The sequence below is a fragment of the Schistocerca nitens genome, chromosome 2 (genome assembly GCF_023898315.1).
Source record: "Schistocerca nitens isolate TAMUIC-IGC-003100 chromosome 2, iqSchNite1.1, whole genome shotgun sequence".
Lineage (NCBI taxonomy): Eukaryota > Metazoa > Arthropoda > Insecta > Orthoptera > Acrididae > Schistocerca > Schistocerca nitens.
The window spans coordinates 1,096,274,382-1,096,295,236 of NC_064615.1; positions in this window are offsets into that span (position 1 = coordinate 1,096,274,382).

Here is a 20,855-nt window from a genome sequence, read left to right on the forward strand (position 1 = left end):
AGTGCCTTAGCACTTTTTCCGTTCCTCTGGGCGTTGTTAACGATACCGGTGGTAGAATAAGTGTGACTCACGACGCACGAAATTGGCTCATGATTTGCATTAAAAATCTGGAGAATGTCCGAGATAGAACCTGAGACGTTTAGAATATTAATCATCCTTAGATTCAGGTTACAAGTTTTCCATGAAAGTGTTATCATTGGCCTACCGAGATGTCTTGAGATAAACATGAAATCTTCCGGACGATGAGAATCGCAGCTCATCACGGTAAGTAGCTAGTCGAAGTAAAAGACAGACAACGGGATGAAGGGCCGCCCGGCTAGCCGCGCGGTCTAACGCGCTGCTTCCCGAGTGGGAAGGCGTGCCGGTCCCCAGCCCGAATCCGCTTGTCGGATTAGTATCGAGGTCCGGTGTGCCGGCCACCCTGTGGATGGTTTTTAAGGCGGCTTTCCATGTGCCTCGATGAATGCAGGCTGGTTCCCCTTCATTCCGTCTCAGTTACACTATGTAAGCGACTGCTGCGCAAACACTGTCTCCACGTACGCGTATACCATAATTACTCCACCACACAAACATTAGGGGTTACACTGGGGGGCCGAACCGCACAATAACCCTAAATACACACACACACACACACACACACACACACACACACACACACACGGAATGAAAATTGAAAGGGTTCTGGACAAATATCAGTAACCTTTGAAAAAAGGTTCATAATCCTGAGACGATTAACGATAGAGACAGACGAAAAATCTTAAAATGCCTACGAAAAGGAAGTAGAAACAATAACAAGAAAAATGAAATTTCAAGCAAATAAGTTGATGTAACGAAGACCATCAGTCAAAGTTGTAAATATAGCAAAGTTGTACTTTCAATATGAATACCAAAGAACCAACGAAAGAAATAAAAGAAACAAAGTTAGTGCAGTGTCAATATCTGACGGTTCTGCATAGTTCTACGTAAATGTCCTTCCAACGTTCATTCATGTCTGAAGGCGTGCATGGATAGCCGAGGTGGTTAAGTCGAACGCTAGCGATTAGTGGGAAATCCAGGTTCGAGTCCCCATCCGACACAAATTTTCATTTGTCCGTAGTAAACCACACAGCAGATGTAATATCGTATTTGCGATTTTGCGAATACATTTCAAAAACAAAAGAAAGTTTCAGAAGAGGAATAACAGTTCTGTAAAGTAAAAAATAGGTTCGACAATGATCCTGATTGCATTCCATGTTCACAGCTCTTGCCATTTGAGAATATGTCGAGCACTGTTTAATATTTGATGATTCGTGTGTTATGGTGTGGGGTGATACAGTATTTAATGGGCCTACGGACCTGCAAATATTTGAACAGGGCACACTCACTGGTCAACCTTACGGAGACAATGTACTGTTTCCCCATGTGAATCTTTCCAGGATTGCATTCGGCTCTGACTTTTTTTATGGCAATGCTAAATCGCATCGAATAGCGTAGGTGGAGTAGCTCTTATAACGAGAGAAGTTCCGGTGCATGAACTGGCCTGTCCGTTTCTCAGGATCCAATCTCATGCAGCACGTATGAGATCTGTTGAGGAGACATACTACATCATTCCCCCGTGCACCGACCGCGTTGGTGGAATGGAACGCCGTACGACAAGATCTTTTTACCAATATTGCGGCCAACATCTGACTACGTTACAGAGTATGTATTGCTGTCCATAGTGATCGCACACCCTATCGAGGACCATGTCTCGCCTTTTATAATATCCGAGGGACCATCATAAACCGCGGTGACCTAGGTGTAATCATTGTATTTAAATAAAAGTGTCGTTTTTGTTCGTCACATTATGTATATCTTTCAGTTAACTTCTGTACTACACTGTAGCAGTTCTTTATATTTATGGTCCAAGTTTCATAGAGCTATGTTACTCGGCAATGACATATCATGTGAAAGTTACTTTCGCCCACACCGGTGTATCCACTGTCCAGTCACGTAAATGTGACCTCTTGTCAAAAGTCTGAACAATCAAGATTTGCAGATTTGAACAGTTCTCTGGTATCCGACCGGGTAGCGTCGTAATTTCTCCACAATATTTCGGAAGACGTACACGCTGCCGTCTTCAGGTGGTTCCTGATGAATGCTGTGCTGTTCCTCTCGGCGCCCTATATATACTAGCCGTTACCCCTTCCACCGTTCCTCTCCTGGTGTCTTTGGTGCGGCCGGCGCGGCGGCTACTGGAGGTCGTTGGGGAAGCAGCGCCTGGGTCTCAACCGGGGTCTGCAGTCCCCCTGCTGCCGCCGTCGGGGGTGGTCCTCGATCTCTGGGACCGCATCTTTGTCTCCAGGCTGAGTGCAGGGTTACAAGCCTGACTAAGTTGAAGGCCGCTGTCTTTATTAATTATATCGTCCTGTAGTCGGATTTCGATGGCCTCTTTAGTAACGCAGTCCCAGAAGTAGGAGGACTGACAGAGAACAAGAAGAAGAACACAAGTCATTGGCGTGCATTCGCCCCGCGACGGCGGCAGCAGGGAGACTGCAGACCCCAGTTCAGTCCCAGGCGCCGCTTCCCCCACCACCTCCAGCAGCCGCCGCGCCGGCCGCACCAAAGACACCAGGAGAGGAACGGTGGAGGGGGTAACGGCTAGTACGAGGGCAGTACAATAAGTAATGCAACACATTTCTTTTCTGAAACACGGGTTGTTTTATTCAGCTTTGAAATACACCAGGTTATTCCCCAATCTTTTAGCTACACAACACTATTTTTCAACGTAATCTCCATTCAATGCTACGGCCTTACGCCACCTTGAAATGAGGGCCTGTATGCCTGCACGGTACCATTCCACTGGTCGATGTCGGAGCCAACGTGGTACTGCATCAATAACTTCCTCATCATCCGCGTAGTGCGTCCCACGGATTGCGTCCTTCATTGGGCCAAACATATGGAAATCCGACGGTGCGAGATCGGGGCTGTAGGGTGCATGAGGAAGAACAGTCCACTGAAGTTTTGTGAGCTCCTCTCGGGTGCGAAGACTTGTGTGAGGTCTTGCGTTGTCATGAAGAAGGAGAAGTTCGTTCAGATTTTTGTGCCTACGAACACGCTGAAGTCGTTTCTTCAATTTCTGAAGAGTAGCACAATACACTTCAGAGTTGATAGTTTGACCATGGGGAAGGACATCGAACAGAATAACCCCTTCAGCGTTCCAGAAGACTGTAACCATGACTTTACCGGCTGAGGGTATGGCTTTAAACTTTTTCTTGGTAGGGGAGTGGGTGTGGCGCCACTCCATTGATTGCCGTTTTGTTTCAGGTTCGAAGTGATGAACCCATGTTTCATCGCCTGTAACAATCTTTGACAAGAAATTGTCACCCTCAGCCACATGACGAGCAAGCAATTCCGCACAGATGGTTCTCCTTTGCTCTTTATGGTGTTCGGTTAGACAACGAGGGACCCAGCGGGAACAAACCTTTGACTATCCCAACTGGTGAACAATTGTGACAGCACTACCAACAGAGATGTCAAGTTGAGCACTGAGTTGTTTGATGGTGATCCGTCGATCATCTCGAACGAGTGTGTTCGCACGCTCCGCCATTGCAGGAGTCACAGCTGTGCACGGCCGGCCCGCACGCGGGAGATCAGACAGTCTTGCTTGACCTTGCGGCGGTGATGACACACGCTTTGCCCAACGACTCACCGTGCTTTTGTCCACTGCCAGATCACCGTAGACATTCTGCAAGCGCCTATGAATATCTGAGATGCCCTGGTTTTCCGCCAAAAGAAACTCGATCACTGCCCGTTGTTTGCAACGCACATCCGTTACAGACGCCATTTTAACAGCTCCGTACAGCGCTGCCACCTGTCGGAAGTCAATGAAACTATACGAGACGAAGCGGGAATGTTTGAAAATATTCCACAAGAAATTTCCGGTTTTTTCAACCAAAATTGGCCGAGAAAAAAAATGTGTTGCATTACTTATTGAACTGCCCTCGTATATATAGGGCGCCGAGAGGAACAGCACAGCTTTCGTCAGGAACCACCTGAAGATGGCAGCGTGTACGTCTGCCGAAATATTGTGGAGAAATTACGACGCTACCCGGTCGGATACCAGAGAACTGTCCAAATTGGAAATACGCCGGGAAAACTTCAGATCGCAAGATTTACGGAGTCGACCGTTGCAGTGCGCCTAGGAAGAAGTGAGGTTCTGAACGCAACCCACAGTCTTGGTGCTATGACGACTTCAGTGCCATGCTAGGTTTCTCAACTGAGGATTCACGGCATCAACAGCCCGATGGAGAGGGTCCCACCGATTCTCGATTGTTTTTAAATCTGGGAATTTGGTGGCTAGGGGAGTACAGTTAACTCATGTTGGTGCTGCGAGCTGTGTGACATGCTGCACAGTCATGCTGGTAGATGCCAAAGTGCCGAGGAAAGGAAAATGCATGTAGCGGTGTACATTGTCCCCAAGGATAGAAGCATTCATGGTATGATTCATTGTGCTTTCCATAGTGACGAAGCCACCCAGGGTATGGCACGAAAACATTCCTCAGACCATGAGCCTGCTGCAGTTTGTTTGCTTTCGGTTACATGCCGTACATCGCAATGGACATATGTGCGATTGAACATAAAACGTGATTCATCTGAAAAAGTTACCTGACGTCCAGCTGCGGTACTGGCTTGCAAATTCCAGCCTCCGTCGAGGATGAACAGCAGTCTGAGTGATGCATCACTCGGGAGCCTCCTACAGAGGCCCACAGGCGCCATCTTTGTGGAGACATTGTTTATAGCCCTTTGGTTCATCAGTTGCTCAACAGTCGCACGTGTATTCGCCCGTACACATCTCTGCAGCAGTGGTTCATTCCAGTCATCTATGGTCCGTAGTCCACCACAGTTGCGTCGGCGCTGGTCTTAATTAGAGCCAGTTTGCCTTACACGTTATACTTTAAGCACGGCGGCAGCTCTTAGGCTTATCCGTTGCGAAAACACTTCCGCCCTTGGCCCCAAAGCCAATGACCATGCCCTTTTGGACGTCAGACAAATTGCTCCGATTGATCATCACAACGGCTGCACTGTTTCGCGTCCTCCTGACGCGACTTTTTGCACTCCCAGTGCTGCCACCCACCTGTTATCTGTGAGCGTTTATTACACGCTGACGTCCAGCCTAGGAGGTGGTAGCATTAATACGACTGAACCGAGGCAGCTAAGTCAAATATATTCGGAACGAGTAACTACACAGTAGTGTGGCCTTAGCTAAATTATTCCTGACAAATTTCAAATTTACTGACGTATGTAACTAACTTTCCTTTTTTTTTTTAAGCCGCCAAGTTAAAGGCACTGTTTTTATAGAACTGATACGTTTTTCTGTGAGACTGAAAAAATTCTTTGAATGACCGTTTAATGGCATGATTTGTGCGAAGCTATAGGAAATAGTTACAAGATGAGAGCGCGACAAGTTACATGTCTCCTTAAATTTGGTACAGTAGCTGTACTGTACCAAATTTAAGCAAGCGTGTAACTCAGGTACGGTCTCTGTGTTTAAGGTCATGAAAGCCATATCAGTGTCATATCAGGTGTTTTTAATATGGACCTGATGACTGATACATGCTACATAGCGATTCCGGACAGATAATGCTGCACTTTGAGGTTTATCTGGACATATCAGGGCACAGGGCCATGTTATAAAGCATTTGTCTTCCAGAGTTGACGGTATTTCCTTGTAGACTTCTTGCATAAGTAGTATTACTACGAAGATTCCAGACCACCCCTCAGTCCTGGATTTGGATCTAGAATTCCTGGCTTGGAATCGTTGCCAATATTTTCAGGTTGCCTAGATGCAAGGGCAATGACATCACAATGCAAGATGACGCTGGTGAGAAACATAAAAAAATGCAAGGTGGCGGTGGCAGGGAATTAAAGATTTTAGCATTCATTAAAATGGTACAGCCAATCATACCATAGTATTTTACAGTATTAATATGAAACAGTGAACCAGTATGTAGCTGCGATGTTCAAAAATATTCGAATAATCTGAATTTTTCTGCGTCATGCTCAAAAGCGTTTGCATGACCTGAATTATTCGCCAAAATGCGTAAATATATTCCCAACACTACAGTTTGTCCAAACCAAAAAATAGCATAAGCTTCACCAAAATTACGCAAATAGGCATCATGTTCAAAATTATCTGAACTACCTATATTATCTTACCAGAAATACATAAATTAACATACACATTCTCTCTCTCTCTCTCTCTCTCTCTCTCTCTCTCTCTCTCTCTCTCTCTCTCTGTGTGTGTGTGTGTGTGTGTGTGTGTGTGTGTGTGTGGGTGTGTGTATGTTTTACATCCACAAAAAATGTTTATGAAAAGCACTGTCTAGTCTCATCAGTATATTTCAGTCTCAGATTAATGGCCCATTTCTATCAGTTTGATGGAACATTCAGATAAAATAAATACAACTGATGTATGATGTGCCTTTTTTACTCTCGCACAATGAATCAGTTGCAAATCTCATTTAATATTTTACATTTTTCAGACATATACTTACACATATTACTCATAATACTGTTCTCAATCGCATTGAACATTTCTAAAACAGTTACCAATAAGATTTAATATCTCGCATTTTCATAAATACGTTAAAATCTGTTACAAATAAAATTTTACAATTTCACAGATGCACAATGAAATCGGTCACAATTTTTTTCTCTTGGTAGTGCCTCCAAGTTAAAGTATTTACTTTATTTGGAAGTAAAAATGTTTATCATCTTGTGCTGACAATCATAACTTGTTCTGTTTTACAGCAGAAACTACATAGTACTTGGCTTCGATAACGTGATGTACAGTTGTTTTAACTTCAAAATTCTACCTGCTTTGCCGCTAATCATCAATGGTTAACTCAATAACAGAAGATTGTTTCACTCCCTTTCTGGTAAGCTGTTTGTTCGCACTCAGTCGAGATTGCATAGATTTTAGTTTATAGACTGACTAATTAAGTAACAGATTCGCACTTCAACTTGTCCTTCATCAATCCAACCTCCTTTCTACTTGCAACTGGTATGTTATATTTACTATTATTTACAGGGAAACCTGAAGCAGCAAACCATGTATGTACATCATTCCTGATACCCTCATAGATACTTAAAATTTTAATATGGTAAATTAGCTATCACTATCTGTGTAATACTGTTGTACGTGGTTTGTTCGAAACTTATTTAGTATATATCCTTAATGAAAGTCTATAAGACGAGTCTTTTAAATACTCAATCATTCCTGCTGCTGTGAGTTTATAACACTACATTAAATCTGTTTGATTCAGTGCCAACTTAATTTTCGTTACAAACAATGCTGCATTGAATACTAGGTTTTGCAGTCAATGCAGCAGCTCCATATGTATCTCCCTAGGGAGCCACTAATCTTATATCACATATTTCACACTTTTGGGTAGTTTTATGAAACACACTATTGTCCATGAGCTTGAAAATTACGATGTGTGGCTTCATCAAGAGAGCTTGTCTGAGTGATGCAATTCTGTGAATCTTTTTAATACCATTTTATGCAGCAAACATTATTTTAGATTTTTGTAGGTAATTACAAAGTTTACTTATAAGGTAGAATTTTTTTTTTTTTTTTTTTTTGGTTTTGTTACTGTCAGGCAGTGGTACCATTTCTCCAGGTCACAATGGAAAAACTGAACGAAAAAAGTGAATACTCACAGGATGTTCCAGACTCACTTCTAAATTGCATGAATGTCATGATCGACCGGTGTGTTTTTGTATCAAAAGCTTTAACATTGCCTGGAGTAAGCCATATGAAATGGAACACTCGAAGATATTGCTCAATTTCCAGCTGCAAAGGATATTCACATCAAAATATACAATGTAAGATTCGTCAGTTTTATCTTCATAACTAACCATGAATCTATTATTTGCAGTGTCATGTCTGCATGTAAAGTGAAACCTCCCTCCTCCAGCGCCTCTTTCAATAAACCGAAGTTGTTCAGCATGGGTAATAACCTGAAATGATGTTTTAAAAATTTTCAGTAGAGTATCCCATGCCACGCTAGGTGAGGAAATTCAAAGAGCAGGATACAGTTCATACATTTAAGACAAAAGCCACGAAACTTCATGAACCATCAGCAAGCTGTAGCACATCAGTATTCTAACACAGATGGGAAACTTGTGTAAGAGAGTGACGGCGAGCAGTGTTCCAGTTATAGGTGTTTTTTGTATTTGTTAGTTGCATATGGCAGCTGTAAATGAGTGGAAGTAATGAAGGTGAATATGGGAAGAGGATTGTCCTACAACTACCCACCTCTCTTAAGGTCTCGACCCAATGAATTATGTTGATGCGTAAGTTCGTAGCGTCTTTCCATACGTTTAATAAACACAACAGATACACATAAAAAAGACATTAGTCATCAATAGTTTATTCTCCTATTTACAACCTGGAGTAACATTTCCATTCCATGATTGTAGAAATCACGTGGTTTAGAGTTGAACTCAGTGAACAGTGAACTAGAAGCAAAAAGTGACAACCAGTAAATAAACCCATAGCAACCGGAATACCAACATGCAAAACAGTGGAAATACTGCAGTATTATCAATAAATTTACATACAGATATTTTAGATTTAACGTATCACTTCAGGTATCACCAAGGTGTATTTGAGAAGAATGTGTCCTTGTGCTTGTTAACATCAGTTTGCCATCATTAATGACCCATATGAACTCTTGATTTTTATGAATTACATACACTAAACGAAAAACTAGGAAAGTAAATTACAGGTAAAATTAAGTTATATACAAAAGCATATGTAGCATAGTAGCTCATCTACTGAAGAGGTTTAGAGGACACTTGCGATGTAAATATGTCTGTGCTCTGTTGTTTTCCATCTGCTTGGCCGTACACAAACACATCTTGCTTGTTCCCGACATGAATACCGGACCATTCTGCTCCTTACAGTACACCGCGTCAATCACAGAGACAGCAACACGTAAGGAACACCCGGCATGTGGTCAGTGAAACTGTCACTCGTTAGTGCCATCTCCAGGGACAGCGATCTATTTCCGGACACACGTTTATAGTATCTTTTTTCCCCCATCACCAGTCAGGAATCCGTCTGTGCAGTTTGTCGGTTTTATTAATGTGGTGGACATATGTACTAAAATGTGGTATCGTACAGACGCCATTGCTGTACAGCTTAAAATGTTAGGAAAGTACATTAACCGCGCACTGCAAACTACCAAAGGAATTCAAAGAAAATAATTGTAACGAATGTTGTCCAGTATTCCGCTTCGAAGTGAAAACTTGCGAGTGAAACCGCAGTATATCAAACTGCGGTCCGTATGTTGGTTCTGCGTTTCAGATAACGAGAACAGATAATTAATCAAGTGGCATGATTAACTGTGCACGCTCTGTAATATGAAACTGCCGTGCTATGTTCATCGATAGGCTTGGAGTACGAGATAATTGGGACTGCGGCTCGGATTTCCATTTGCGTTATTATACCTTCTTGCTAAATGTTTGCTGACAAACTCGTTCCATAACTCATAATCTGTCCGAAGTAATACTTCCGTTTTAAGTGAACTGCTGCTTTCTCAAACGAATACACGTTTTTCAAGTGCGTAAATTACAGAACATACTCTTATCCGTCCTCTTGCGGATGTGGCCTCCTATGAGGGCAATGTGCTGGTCCTTGCTTCATTAATATGGATGAAAGCCAATATATTTTTCCAAATTAGTAACGATACACTTTCGTCCATAACCATTATATGGCATAATTCTTCTTAGTGTGCTGATTAGGACAGCACCTAGAAGTAAGCCATGACGTTTCTTTAATTGCAGTAGTATGGGTCTACTTTTAGGAGAAACAAAAAAAAATTATGCCACTGACGAGCAGTTGCACGGCAGCAACATCCGTCTTCTACCACGAAATCTCAAATCCGTAAACCTGCAGTGAGCTGGTGCAAGACTGTATCAGAATCACTCAATGTGGCTCTGGCAGAACGTATGTATCTATTTGATCCTAAACGACTTGACAGCAGTTGGAAATGTGACATACTTCAGTCTTTCTCCATGTGTTCCACTGTAACGCTAAACGGGTCATACATCGTCAAAATCCCGGCCGGGATTCGAAGTCGGATGTCGTACTTACCGCGAGAAGTCACTATACTTTTCGATTTCTCTTAGCTAAAAGTTTTTATGGATGTTACGTTTCCTTGGTGTATTTTACATTCATGACACTCCGCCATATTATTTCCCCTAGTGGGGCTGTTCCTACCAATCCTGTGGGAGTACAACTGATTGCTGCATTCTGAAGTAATAGCCCAGACACGTCAGTGACAATGAATTCCTGACTCGGTCTTGGAGGCGTCTTCGCAATGACTAATTGGTTAGAGTGATCTGGAATCGAATTTTGGTCTTGGGTAAATTTTCATCTGCCACTGTGGGCGAACATCACGGTAACTGTCTTCCTGTCAAAGGAGCCGATTTTACTTTTTTTATTTACCTGCCGAACTCATTGTCTGCAAATAAATTTAATGGTTGTGATCCGTCTCTCAGGGCTACGAGTATATACTGTATGCCAGTATTGCGGCTACCCCGCGCGGTCTTTGGCGTCTTGTCACGGTCCGCGTGGCTGCCCCCGTCGGAGGCTCGAGTCCTCCCTCGGGCATGGGTGTGTGTGTTGTCCATAGCGTGAGTTAGTTTAAGTTAGATTGAGTAGCGTCTAAGCTTAGGGACCGATGACCTAAGCAGTTTGGTCCCATAAGATCTTACCACGAATATTTTCATACTGGTATTGTTTGGGGTCAGCCGGCCGCGGTGGTCTATCGGTTCTAGGCGCTCAGTCCGGAACCGCGCGATTGCTACGGTCGCAGGTTCGAATCCTGCCTCGGGCATGGACGTGTGTGATGTCCTTAGGTTAGTTAGGTTTAAGTAGTTCTAAGTTCTAGGGGACTGATGACCACAGATGTTAAGTCCCATAGTGCTCAGAGCCATTTGAACCATTTGTTTGGGGTCACGTGCGGTAAGGTGTTTCCATGTGTAAGCGTGGTTCACAGGGGTCTTTAGGATTTCTGCTTCCTCTCCGGGATTCGGTTGCATCTGGCATTTAAATTAGCCGTGGTGGTGTACTGAGGTGGCAAGCATCCGGCAGAATATCAGTGTAATGTATCCTGTTAATTACGAGGGCAGTTCAATAAATAATGCAACACATTTTTTTTTCTGAAACAGGAGTTGTTTTATTCAGCATTGAAATACACCAGGTTATTCCCCAATCTTTTAGCTACACAACACTATTTTTCAACGTAATCTCCATTCAATGCTACGGCCTTACGCCACCTTGAAATGAGGGCCTGTATGCCTGCACGGTACCATTCCACTGGTCGATGTCGGAGCCAACGTCGTACTGTATCAATAACTTCTTCATCATCCGCGTAGTGCCTCCCACGGATTGCGTCCTTCATTGGGCCAAACATATGGAAATCCGACGGTGCGAGATCGGGGCTGCAGGGTGCATGAGGAAGAACAGTCCACTGAAGTTTTGTGAGCTCCTCTCGGGTGCGAAGACTTGTGTGAGGTCTTGCGTTGTCATGAAGAAGGAGAAGTTCGTTCTGATTTTTGTGCCTACGAACACGCTGAAGTCGTCTCTTCAATTTCTGAAGAGTAGCACAATACACTTCAGAGTTGATCGTTTGACCATGGGGAAGGACATCGAACAGAATAACCCCTTCAGCGTCCCAGAAGACTTGGTAGGGGAGTGGGTGTGGCGCCACTCCATTGATTGCCGTTTTGTTTCAGGTTCGAAGTGATGAACCCATGTTTCATCGCCTGTAACAATCTTTGACAAGAAATTGTCACCCTCAGCCACATGACGAGCAAGCAATTCCGCACAGATGGTTCTCCTTTTCTCTTTATGGTGTTCGGTTAGACAACGAGGGACCCAGCAGGAACAAACCTTTGAATATCCCAACTGGTGAACAATTGTGACAGCACTACCAACAGAGATGTCAAGTTGAGCGCTGAGTTGTTTGATGGTGATCCGTCGATCATCTCGAACGAGTGTGTTCGCACGCTCCGCCATTGCAGAAGTCACAGCTGTGCACGGCCGGCCCGCACGCGGGAGATCAGACAGTCTTGCTTGACCTTGCGGCGATGATGACACACGCTTTGCCCAACGACTCACCGTGCTTTTGTCCACTGCCAGATCACCGTAGACATTCTGCAAGCGCCTATGAATATCTGAGATGCCCTGGTTTTCCGCCAAAAGAAACTCGATCACTGCCCGTTGTTTGCAACGCACATCCGTTACAGACGCCATTTTAACAGCTCCGTACAGGGCTGCCACCTGTCGGAAGTCAATGAAACTATACGAGACGAAGCGGGAGTGTTTGAAAATATTCCACAAGAAATTTCCGGTTTTTTCAACCAAAATTGGCCGAGAAAAAAAATGTGTTGCATTACTTATTGAACTGCCCTCGTACATTGCGGAACAAAATTAACGGATCGCTTTTTCGAAGCCCCGTAACTGTCTGCCATTGCGACTTAGAAATTTTAAATTCGGATAAAAAATTTCTACAGGTTTTCTCTGTAACGGTGCGAAAGCGTGGCGCCCTGTGACCGTCACCCTCCGGCTCGACGTTGCTTCAGAGAGCACGGTGTCGACACATGCGAAAAAAAGGCCACAGTTTGGAATTTCGTATGAGGTGTGATCTGATTTAATGATGTGACATTGGCACAAAATTTCACCACAGTTCTGCCCAACGCCACCGTGGACAAGTGATACGATGGGGCGGTTGTGTCACCCCTTCTTACACTTTTTCATCCCTTCTTTTGATCAGAACTGAGATCACAACTGCGAAGCTCAGCATTGATATCACGCCGTTTTCTCATGGATAGCCGACGAAAACAGTACAGACACACCGTCGCCCTATAGGTCATGTCTCAGAGGGTGACTTAAAGGGCACAACTAAAACCATCCCTTCCCTTGGGACGTTGATTCCCACACATATAGCGGTCGAGGACGACAGTTCGCAGCACGATGCGATGAGCAACAGGAGGAAGTTCTTGACACCTTTTGATACTGCTGACATCCTCCGACTGATGCAACCCCTCTCTAAGTACATCATGGGCCTGCAAACACACTGAACCTGATCGCACCCCTTTGGATTGTAGCGCGGCCAAAATTTTTGCTCTGGTGTAGAAGATGGAACCAATGGGGACCATTCGAAACCATTCGATGAAATATGAACCTGAGCCGAAGCTCCTGTGGTGTGATCACGGGGGCAGGGAGAAAGGAGGAGGGGGCGTTGGAGGGATTCGCAGCATTGACACGTGCGTCAATAGAGCGTCAAAGATTCCCTCTAAGAGTGCCCAATTCTGAAGCACCCCTGGTGCCACCCGCACACCTCTGCTAAGCAGTTTAAAAATATATCTAAACACAGACAGATCCCTAGGCGCCGGTGAGACAGGCATTGCTGAACTAGCGGCTACTGGCCACATATGATACCTATCGCATGCCGGAAGACATGCCTGTCATACCAGTGTCTAAGAATCAATAGCTGGCAGTCTCCGTACAGGAACAGTTTTAATGCGCCCAACGAAGATACGTGGATGGTAATGAGGGTGTTTCCGAACTGGGGAGGAGATCTTGGACAGACCCCTTGCCGTTATTTTGTTATTTTATTGACGCATGTGTCAATGTCGTAACCTCAGAATCCCCCCCCCCCCTAGTGACCAAGCAAGGCACTAGAGGGTGCGACACAGTAGGGCTGAAAAGCTGTAAACAACCTTTGCTCGTTCGGCTCAGGTTCAATTTTCATCGAATGGTTCTGAACAGTGACCGAAACTGACATCCACCAACGCAACAGAGCATGCACTCGTAGGAGGCAAAACCTGTCTGCGCAGCAGTTATCTCCGTTTCTTCCTCCCGGGACCCTCTAAAATCTGCACTGTTTTTTGGTGTACAGGACAAAGTAAAGTGCTGGCGGATCCCCGTGTCTGAAACCGTCATCCACGATAGCGGCTAAGTATCGCATTCTTCGGAGTCAAAGCCTGTCTATACAATGGTTAGCTCCATCCTCTCCATTGGCGATGGGGGCAATTAGTCACAAGAACATTGCGACACGTTCTGCCTACGGTCCGTCAGGGTACAAAGTTATGCTTGCTGCCGAGTGGTTGGCAGGAGGGGGGAGGGGCGAGGGGGAGGGGCGAGGGGGAGGGGGGAGGGGAATAGCGGCAGGCGCCAGCCCCTGTGACTTCGATACTCTGTATGATTGTTGTACAAGGTTTTCGGACACAGGTTCTTGATTTGCACTGAAAAATTTTCAGTGTAAGTGAAACACTTTACTAATAAGTTATATCTTGAACCTCTTACTGTCCGATTGTCCTTCGAGATTCTACAACCCCTTAAAGTTTGACATAACATTTCTAGGACACTCTTTAAACTGCTGACAAAAACGTGTCTATTTGAACAGTGGATCTGAAGATGAGGATTAACACAACTCCACTTTTTATGGTAGCAGATAGGTCTTCTTTTTTTTTTTTTTAATACCTTCATTCTCTTCCGTAAGGGCAGAGATTTCCGTTCCTTCAGTGGCCCATTGGAGAATCAGAGACGTTGCAGCCAAAAACCAGGTAAGCGCGTAGTGGGGCAAAGGAAATTCCAGTTTTGGATATATATAGGAACGGATTTGCCCCAAAACCAAGGGAAACCTCCCAAAAGACTTGGGCAGAACTGGAGGAAGGAACTATTTACGTTTTTATTCTGGGACAATGCATCCCATAGAAGAATACGAAAGCCTAGTGTGTGTATAAGTATATACACTACTCGCCATTAAAATTGCTACACCAAGAAGAAAACTAGATGATAAACGGGTAATCATTGGACAGATATATTATACTAGAACTGAAATGTGATTACGTTTTCACGCAGTTTCAGTGCTTACATCCTGAGAAATCAGTACCCAGTACAACCTCTGGTCGTAATAACGGCCTTGAAACGCCTGTGCATTGAGTCGAACAGAGCTTGGATGCCGTGTACAGGTACAGCTGCCCATGCAGCTTCAACACGTTACCACAGTTCATCAAGAGTAGTGACTGGAGTATTGTGACGAGCCACTTGCTCGGCCACGATTGACCAGACGTTTTCAATTGGTGAGAGATCTGGAGAATGTGCTGGCCAGGGCAGCAGCCGAACATTTTCTGTATCCAGAAAGGCCCGTACAGGACCTGCGGACATGCGATCGTACATTATCCTGCTGAAATGTAGGGTTTCACAGGGATCGATTGAAGCGTAGAGCCACGGGTCGTAACACATCTGAAATGTAACGTCCACTGTTCAAGGTGCCGTCAATGCGAACAAGAGGTGACCGAGACGTGTAACCAATGGCACCCCAAACCATCACGCCGGGTGATACGCCAGTATGGCGATGACGAATACACGCTTCCAATGTGCGTTCACCGCGATGTCACAAAACACGGATGCGACCATCATGATGTTGTAAACAGAACCTGGATTCATCCGAAATAATGACGTTTTGCCATTCGTGCACCCAGATTCGTCGTTCAGTATACCATCGCAGGCGCTCCTGTCTGTGATGCAGCGTCAAGGGTAACCGCAAACATGGTTTCCGAGCTGATAGTCCATGCTGCTGCAAACGTCGTCGAACTGTTCGTGCAGATGGTTGTTGTCTTGCAAAGGCCCCCATGTGTTGACTCAGGGATCGAGACGTGGCTGCACGATCCGTTACAGCCATGCGGATGAGATGCCTGTCATCTCAACTGCTAGTGATACGAGGCCGTTGCGATCCAGCACGGCGTTCCGTATTACCCTCCTGAATCCACTGTTTCCATATTCTGCTAACAGTCATTGGATCTCGACCAACGCGAGCAGCAATGTCGTGATACGGTAAGCCGCAATCGCGATAGGCTGCAATCCGACCTTTATCAAAGTCGGAAACGTGATGTTACGCATTTCTCTTCCTTACACGAGGCATCACAACAACGTTTCACCAGGCAACGCCGGTCAACTGCTGTTTGTGTATGAGAAATCGGTTGGAAACTTTCCTCATGTCAGCACGGAGTAGGTGTCGCCACTGGCGCCAACCTTGTGTGAATGCTCTGTAAAGCTAATCATTTGCAGATGACAGCATCTTCTTCATGTCGGTTAAATTTCGCGTCAGTAGCACGTCATCTTAGTGGTGTAGCAATTTTAATGGCCAGTAGTGTTATGTTTATTTTTATGCAGAGTGAAATCGACGATATGGTCGAAGTGTGCAGTGAACTTTTGCGGCGAGAGTCGTAGAATGACTGCTATAGATTATCTCTCATATTCTTCAAACCGTTGCACTGAAGACCTTCATGGAACATCCTGTTGTTCCTTTGCGATAGTACCTATGGCTCATATTTTTGTATAGCGAGTTAGCGCGGTGCCACAGCGGGTTAGGAACGGCTCCAAAAGGCTGCGCGGCCAGCCCGCTACCTGGAGCGGCGACCCAGCCGGGACGCTGGGGCGGCCGCGCGGTGACTCCACAGAAGCTGGCGAGTTATTAGGGTCGCTATTAATTACTGCGGGTACCCCTGCTCTGCCCTGCCCTGCCCTGGCTTTCAGAGTCTGCGCCTCATCCGTCGCAACAAGAATGAGGACAGGCAATTACTCCCATAATAAAGTGGGCTTTCTTCGATACATTATCAATATCGTGATGACTTTCAGTTTCTCCTCTTTAAAATGGCAGTAAATAACACTCGTGAGAGATTATTACGTAAAATCATCAACGAGTCTTGTTCTTTCGTGCCCAGTATATTGTCTCTTGTCTCGTTACTGAAATAGTGTAATAGTGCCAGTAACGGTAACTGCATTGGTGACAGCTGTAGGATCTTGGTGAATTAAATAAGACAGTTGATGTTCGAGAGTATCTTTAATAAAAATTTCCAGGAAAGAACACACCACTTTTCACCTAAAAAGCTTACTTCAAAGACGCTATTCATGGCTGGTAATAGAAATTTGCAACCATGCTGAAACGCCCCTTTCGCTCGTCCTCGGAACTAATCTGGCGTCTCGCGCTGCCATTCCCGATATGCAGCACGAGGGATGAATTCACTACCTGTCCTCCGCTGATTTGTTGGCGGGCGGCGATTATTTACATGCTCTGATACACTGGCAATTCAATTCCCACGAATTACAATTAAAACAGTTATTTCTTCCACTTGATCACAAGTATGCGGACACGTAATAGGAGACATTAATACGGAATGTGTCCACTCCTCGCCTTTATAACAGCTTGAACTCTGCTGCGGACGCTTCCAATGAAGTGGCTGACTACCTGTGCAGGGATGAGAGGCTATTCTTCGTCAAGAGCCGAAACCAGAGAAGCGTCCATTGGCCGCTGAGATCTGAAACAAAGTCGACATTCTAACTTGTGCCAAAGGGCTTCCACTAAGTTCATGTCGATAGTCTTGGCAGGTTAGCCAATTTCAGGAATGTTATTGTCTGAAAACCATTGTCTCACAGATGTTGGTTTACGACAGAGTGCAACTTCATTTTGATACAATCGTTCATCGACTCCCAACTGTTCCTCTGTCATATGCAGAACACAGTGCTGTAAGACGTGTTCATATCCTTCCAGCCGGCCACGTTGGCCGAGCAGTTCTAGGTGCTACAGTCGGGAACCGCGCGACCGCTACGGTCGCAGGTTCGAATCCTGCCTCGGGTATGGATGTGTGTGATGTCCTTAGATTAGTTTGGTTTAAGTAGTTCTAAGTCCTAGGGGGCTGATGACCTCAGAAGTTAAGTCCCTTAGTGCTCAGAGCCAGTTGAACCATTTTGAACATTCCACTGATTTCATGAGATGTCTTACAACCACCGTGCGTAAAGCTTTATGATCCCTGTCCGTAGCCCGCATCTCGTGGTCGTGCGGTAGCCTTCTCGCTTCCCACGCCCGGGTTCGCGGGTTCGATTCCCGGCGGGGTCAGGGATTTTCTCTGCCTCGTGATTGCTGGGTGTTGTGAGATGTCCTTAGGTTAGTTAGGTTTAAGTAGTTCTAAGTTCTAGGGAACTGATGACCTAAGATGTTAAGTCCCATAGTGCTCAGAGCCATTTTTTTCCCCTGTCCGTAATTACGTGATGGGTGCATAGTTTTGCCTCAGTTGTGTTCTTTCTCCACGTTTCCACTTAACAATCCCATCACCAAGATCAGGCTTGATCAGCTACAGAAACATTTAAAAGTCCCCGTTGAATTTCTTACAGAGGTGACATCCAATGACTAGCTACTGAGCTCTCAACGACTCATTCTGCTGCTATGCTTTTCTACTGACCACACAGCACTACCGCCTCCCCTCCCCCACCTTCTTTTATACTGACAGGTCCGCCCCTTGTGGCATCTACTGGTCAACTCCGCATTAGAGCGGGATGTCCGGATACTTTTGATAGTGTAGTTTATACTGCTAATCCATGCCCTGCACCAAACAGCTACTTTTTGCGTAGCTCGGAGATTAGTGCTTACGGTCGCTGTCTCTAGGTCGAGGTGTCGCGATTCCTGGCTACGGGAGATTTTCTTCTCTCGGGCTATGGGTGTTTGTATTGTCGTCATGATTTCATCTCATCTTCATCACAAAGAAGCGCAAATCGCCGAAATACTGCCAAATAGGAAGGCTTGTACCAGGCGGTCGAACAACCCCAGGCGGGGACAATACTGTCATAGGATCATTTCACCAACTGTGTTCAACAGGTTCCCAAATCCGACTACTGGAGAGCCGAAGACACTCACTACACCGTCTCCTACAGTTTCAGTGTTATCTCCTCCATAAAAAAGTAGGTTAACAGTCTAAAGAGAAAGGCATAAGGACAGATAAAACCCTACATGTTTGCCCTCTGACAAATGGAATTTACTTTCCATTATAAGACCTCGCCGAGTCTACCTCGTTGTTATCAAATACTGTCTCCAACTAACTGGTGTCGGCAGGCTGAAACAATTGTCCACCTAACGACTGCTCGCTTTTTAAGTCACTTCCTTTCTCACAGTAACCGGGAAAGAAATACGTATGCTGATCACTGAGGATGACTTACTCCTCACTTCTTGGTTGGTTGGTTTGGGGAAGGAGACCAGACAGCGAGGGCATCGGTCTCATCGGATTAGGGAAGGAAGTCGGCCGTGCCCTTTGAAAGGAACCATCCCGGCATTTGCCTGGAGCGATTTAGGGAAATCACGGAAAACCTAAATCAGGATGGCCGGACGCGGGATTGAACCGTCGTCCTCCCGAATGCGAGTCCAGTGTCTAACCACTGCGCCACCTCGCTCGGTCCTCACTTCTTACACACATTTGAAGCCTCAGTTCCGCCTCACAAGGCCCATGACCTTCGTCCTACCCTTGCGAGAGCAGTCGGGTAACTCTCGATTTTGCGAGCTACCACGAAATTATTTTAACCGACCCAGTCAGCCTCCAGAGCGGAATGTAGGCATTTCAATCGACTGCTAACACTCACTGTGCTTTCTGTAAAGTGCTGCTTGTTGGCAAACTTCTCATAAACTTCTTTTCCAAAAGGTGTTAGCAAACACAAGGCATTTTGTGGAAATCAATCGTCTTTGAAACCAGCATAGTTGCTCCAGACCTCTACCATTTACCCAGATTACGAAGAGATCGGCACATTACAGATGAAATTAACTTCTACACACAAGCATGTGTATCATAGTAACTAGTCAACTCAAGAGATGTAAAGAGACACTAGTCAACTGAAGAGGTTTAGAAGGACATTTGCAGTGTAAATATGTCCCTCGGAGACCGAAAATCCGCCGCTGGCCTTCACAGTTAGGTTCGTTTAAGCCACTGCCAGTGGGTTGAAGCGGATGCGCAGAGCTAAATTCACGTTTAAGCAGCGCCTACAACAGCTTTAGGCTAATTTTAGTGTGGCTTTTAGGTCTTTACGCAGTGAGCAGCAAGCAGGCAGAATCCTTCTGCCAAAGTTACAAGGTTCGCTTAGTTCTCTGAGTCGCAGGGGGTCGGTGGGGCGGGGAGGGGGGGGGGGGGGAGTGCGGGGGGGGGGGGGGTAGGCTCCACGCGACCTGTGTTTACGTTTCAATAATATTTTACTGATTATTGGTTTTACGTTTTGCTTCGTGTACAGTCCTCACCCCAAATGAAAACAAAACGGATTTATGTGTCTGGGAACTATCAAATACATTAAAATACATTCACATAATTGCGGTAGTTTTTGTTTTCTGATTTGATTGTATTTTTCAATGATAGCAGTTACCTACCGACTAGCAGACAACTGAAATTATGTTTGTCAGCTTGTTAAAAAGATTTTGCTGCTCTTAATCAATTACAATGAACTTCTGTTTTCCGCTGAGGCAGTCAATTTATTTGAAACAAAGTTTTCCATTCCCCACTATTGGCTAGTTTCAACTCAGTTCCAAATGCACATTTTCTTTCCTAATTCACAGAGTATTAAGAGATCACATATTACGCCATCATAAAGATCAGATTAGATTCATTAAGAACCAAACACGAGAAAACATTGGCATCCCGAAAGGCAAACCGTAAAGCTTAATAATGAGTACTGCAGTGTGAATCTGGACATACGAATTTGCGCTTTATACCCAATTTCAGTATCGTTTACGAAATTCTGATGCTCTTGGCATGTCCTGTGATCTTCTTCGTGACATAACCAGCTGAGTATCAACCGTTGTCTGATATGTATTTACTGCAGCCTTCTATTAGCCCAACTCCTTCTTCCGCCATTCCCTGTCCATCTCTACCACCCACCCTGTACACTTCCTCTACCCCCGTCCCCACCGCTCTCTGTCGATCTGCTCCTACCCCTCTGTTCATATCTTTCTCCCTCTTTGTCTGTCAATCTGCGCCCTCCCTTCTCTATGTCTCCTCCTTCC